Raw genomic sequence first — 4623 nt, forward strand, 5'->3', positions numbered from 1 at the left:
ATACAAGATGGCTGTGGAACACATGTCGTTGTAAAATATGTACAAAATAAACCATTTTAAACACTATTTTTTTATTATTTATCAAAAACATATATAGTTCTGGCATAAACAATGTTAAATTTTAACTGACTTAATTTTGCAAATGCATCTTTTTTATTTATTGGGTATGTAAAGGTCAGTTTTTGCGCAAATGTTGCTAATGCACCATTTGAACAAAAAAAAAATTATTAAGGAAAAATTTTCTGTTAGCGAACCCTTTGTTAAATATTTCGAATATCACCACTGTCTGTTCCTACTATTCTTATATTCAGACTTACCCAGTCTCATTGGATGAAGAAAGTTGCTAGTCACATGATCAATAGTATGTAGGTGGTGGTAATGTGATAAAATTGTCTCACAGTTAGTACCATTTAATACCATATAAAATCCTAAAAAATTTTTCAATGGGGATTTGTTCTACTTAAAAAAAGATTTTTTACAGGAAAAATTTGGAAATTGTATTTTGAAGTTTTTAATCTAAATAAAAATTCCTTGTTGAGAATTTTAACNTTCTAAATTTTTGTTTTTGTTTTGGATTCTGAAAATACAGTTGAAAAAAATTTTAAATAGTCAACTTTATGAGGAAATAAATGATAGTTAGATCAAAAAGTATTTTTTATCATCAGTAACATTTTATGTACATGTATATTTAAAAAAAAATTTAGTTAAAACTTTTCTACCCAAATAAGAGTAAAATGTATATACAAATAATAATATCGCAAAGCCCGAATAGTATATAATAAATCAGACAATCGCCTAAATATTGGACTATAATATGGTTAATTAAATGATTGGTATAAAGTAATTTGACACTAGACGTAGATGTTAGGTGCCATCTCTTAAGTAAATTAATAATTATTATTAAATAAATTTAGAACCCTCTGGAATAAAAGAACTGGCCCGGGAAATTTAGAACCTTTTATTCCAGAAGGTTCTAAATTTATTTAATAATTTGTTTATTTAATTATAATTATTAATTTATTTAAGAGATGGTGCCTAACGTCTACCTCGTGTCAAATTACTTTATACCAATCATTTAATTAGCCATATTATAGCCCGATATTTAGGCAATCGTCTGGTGATTTATTATGTAAAATGTATATTTGAGAATGTAGACCATATCTCTATTTTAAACAGCTTTCACATCTCCATTTTAACAGTTTTCATTTACATACTGTTTTCATGGAACCAATTACTCTCAAATGGAGGGATCACTGTACAGTGGGTGATCGGTTAACGAACATAATCCGTTCCAAGACTTTGTTCATTAATCAATTATCAATTTACCATAGGTTTTAATGGGAATTTAATTAATTCGTTCTGGAGACCTCCAAAAATAAAAAATATATACTTTCTTACTATGTTTATTTATATGTAATAATAAAAATACATATGTACACAGTCTTGCATTTTTATTAGTCATTTTTTTTTCCATTTGAAAGGGTTAAAGAATCTGTCTAATATCGATTGNTGGAGACCTCCAAAAATAAAAAATATATACTTTCTTACTATGTTTATTTATATGTAATAATAAAAATACATATGTACACAGTCTTGCATTTTTATTAGTCATTTTTTTTTCCATTTGAAAGGGTTAAAGAATCTGTCTAATATCGATTGCTCTTCTCTCTTCTTCAGGATTTTTCGTAAGTAATTAATAGCATTGCAATTGTAGAAATCCCCAAGCTTCAACCTGGTTTGGATGCCATTCTAAGACCATCATTCTGACATCCTTCCACTTCTTCAAAGGATCTTTAATAACAGATATCAGCATTAATCCTCTTTTTCATAAGAAAACACATCTCGCCAAGTTTCTTGGTGTTCTTCTGTCGTCAGATCCGTTTCAGGTTCCATTATGAACTCTTCGATGTTCTTTATTTCTCAGATGTGATTTTTGTTACTCCTTTAGCTGCTTGAGTCTTCTTGATTATACAATATTTTTCTTAAATAAGATTGAACTGTGGCCTACTGTNTTCTTGGTGTTCTTCTGTCGTCAGATCCGTTTCAGGTTCCATTATGAACTCTTCGATGTTCTTTATTTCTCAGATGTGATTTTTGTTACTCCTTTAGCTGCTTGAGTCTTCTTGATTATACAATATTTTTCTTAAATAAGATTGAACTGCGGCCTACTGTAGACCTGTTCAAACCATACTGCCCAGCAACAACAAACATCAGACATCTGCCCACTCTCTACCTTTGCTATTATACTCTCACCTTTCGAAAAGAAAACAGACGCAAAACTGAACGAGTGCCTACCCGACAGTCTCATGAATACATAAAAGAATTGTTTTGTCAGAAAAATAAAAGGCTGGAATTACAAGGGAGAGATTCAAAGTTTGTTAGAATACTATCCGAACAGTATATACCAGGTTGAGCGTCGATGTCTCCCACACTCCAAAAAGTTTCGAATTGTTGCCTGAAGAGACAAGGGAAGACCAATCGGTATTCACTATTTTACATCGCTGCTTCTTGTGTTTGTTCTGTGGCGTGTTTGCTATCCAATCATGTGTTTATTGTCTGAACATAAAAATCTTTTTCACGAAAGTGTTCGTTATTCGATCTGTTCATTAACTGATCACCCATTGTACTTTATTCATCAATGTATTGAATTTTCAAACTTTTTCAACAATATATATGAAATTTTTATTGGTTTACTCAGAACAATCATTGTAATCGGAATAATTATTTGTAATAATAATTATCAGTATTTAATTTTATGGTTAATTTTTTTAGAAGCTTTTTGTGAAAAGAAGTATTGTAAGATATATGTGTACTTTTTTTATTAGGTATCGAAAATTGGCTTTAAAATGGCATCCTGATAAAAATCCAGATAGAAAAGAAGAAGCTGAACGTAGATTTAAACAAATTTCAGAAGCTTATGAAGTACTTTCTGATGGTAATTACATTCTTAATTGATATTTCTAACATTTGGAAAGGATTTTTGCAACACTTTATTTATATAAAAATTGGGTAATACAGTACATAAACATTGCTTTAATAACTCCATTTCCAAAATCTTTTTTATTTTAGTGATATAAATCATGTAATTTTCTAAATAAAAAAATTAAAATATAATAATAAAAATTACTATGGATAACCTGCAGTAGTACATATTGTGCAGAAAATTTCTAGAATAGAAATAGAACTTTTACATGACCCACCCCCATCATATGCCCTCTGTTTCCAGTGCTGCTATTGAAAGCATGACACTGGTAGACATTTTAGAAGTTATCATCTCAAACATTAAAATATTATTTTCCTACTGTAGTTCATAGTAGAAAAATAGTAATTTAAATTTCACTAGTAATTTAAATTACTTTTATAAATTAACATTTTATAAATCTCCTAACACAAAGTTTAGGAGATTACCTCTCCTAACTTTGTGTTGGACACACAAAGTTAGGAGAGGTAAACTCCTAAACTTTGTGTGTCCAAGAAACGTGCATCCTGAACAAAAAAAAAAGTATTTTTAATTATATTGCTTCATTTCTACTTTTATACATCAAATAATAATTAACATTTATTAACATATAGTTTATTAAATAAACTTAGAAAAACTAAATAGAAAATACAGTAGAGTGTCATTTATCTGAATTAATTGGGGACTGAGGTTGTTCGGATAACTTATTTTTTGGTTAATCGATTATGTACAAAAAAATATATTAACCTAGCCCATGTTGAAATTTTTCTACATTGCATGTCGCTTCGCGTTGAATTTTTGTCTATGTTAAGCCTAATGTAAACTTTTTAAAATAATAAACATGGCTATTGTATCGTTAAAAATTATTTCTTTATTTTGTACAAACAAAATAAATATATTGAAAAATATAAAAACAAAAAAAATTATACTTTAGAAGTTAATCTAGTATCAAAAACATTCGATTCAACACGACACACAGTCCTCAGAAAAACACCACACAAAAGTGCTAGTGCTGCCAGCTAAAACACATACACAAACATAAAAAATATTGAAGTAGCCCAAGACATAGCCAAAGATTGCAGCGCCACAGCACTAGCAAAAATTTAAATTTGCCAACTGGAATTATTTCGGATAACCGACTTTTGGATAAACGACGCTGTGCTGTAATTTTAATATCAATAATATCCAATGATATATACAAGAACTTGTATTTGTAATGATATATACAAGAACTGTAGCACAGGTCAACAAAAAAAAGTTTTTTTTTTTTTGTGCCTAGGATTTTAGAACTGATTTTAGCTATATTTGGATCGCTGAATCCAAGTATGAAATCAGTTTTTTTCTATCAGCTCTACTTTTTTAGATCTGTGTTTTTTTAACGTACAGTGCTACTTGAAATGTGCAACTCTAATTCCAATNTCGCTGAATCCAAGTATGAAATCAGTTTTTTTCTATCAGCTCTACTTTTTTAGATCTGTGTTTTTTTAACGTACAGTGCTACTTGAAATGTGCAACTCTAATTCCAGTTTGTACAGTTCTAAATCACATATACAAGAATTGATTCCTGTATATTTTCCCCATTGTTCGTCTGCCGTCCAGTTAGTTTCAGGTAAATCCATCAAATGAAGCAAGCATTCGGTAACGAATTGACATTCAATGCTTCA

The 4623-nt window shown here is 29.3% G+C and overlaps 1 long non-coding RNA gene across 2 annotated transcripts in view; it reads left to right on the forward strand.

Moving 5' to 3' along the window:
- The window catches only part of LOC111617780, a 35843-nt gene extending 32908 nt beyond the window's left edge, over nt 1–2935 (forward strand). For both annotated transcript variants that reach the window (XR_002755477.1, XR_002755478.1), the window contains exon 3: nt 2826–2935. This is a non-coding gene — a long non-coding RNA (uncharacterized LOC111617780). The remainder of the gene's footprint in view (nt 1–2825) is intronic.
- Nucleotides 2936–4623: the final 1688 nt, after the last annotated feature.

This window comes from Centruroides sculpturatus, unplaced genomic scaffold (assembly GCF_000671375.1).
Source record: "Centruroides sculpturatus isolate CEXI.00-Female unplaced genomic scaffold, Cexi_2.0 scaffold648, whole genome shotgun sequence".
NCBI lineage: Eukaryota > Metazoa > Arthropoda > Arachnida > Scorpiones > Buthidae > Centruroides > Centruroides sculpturatus.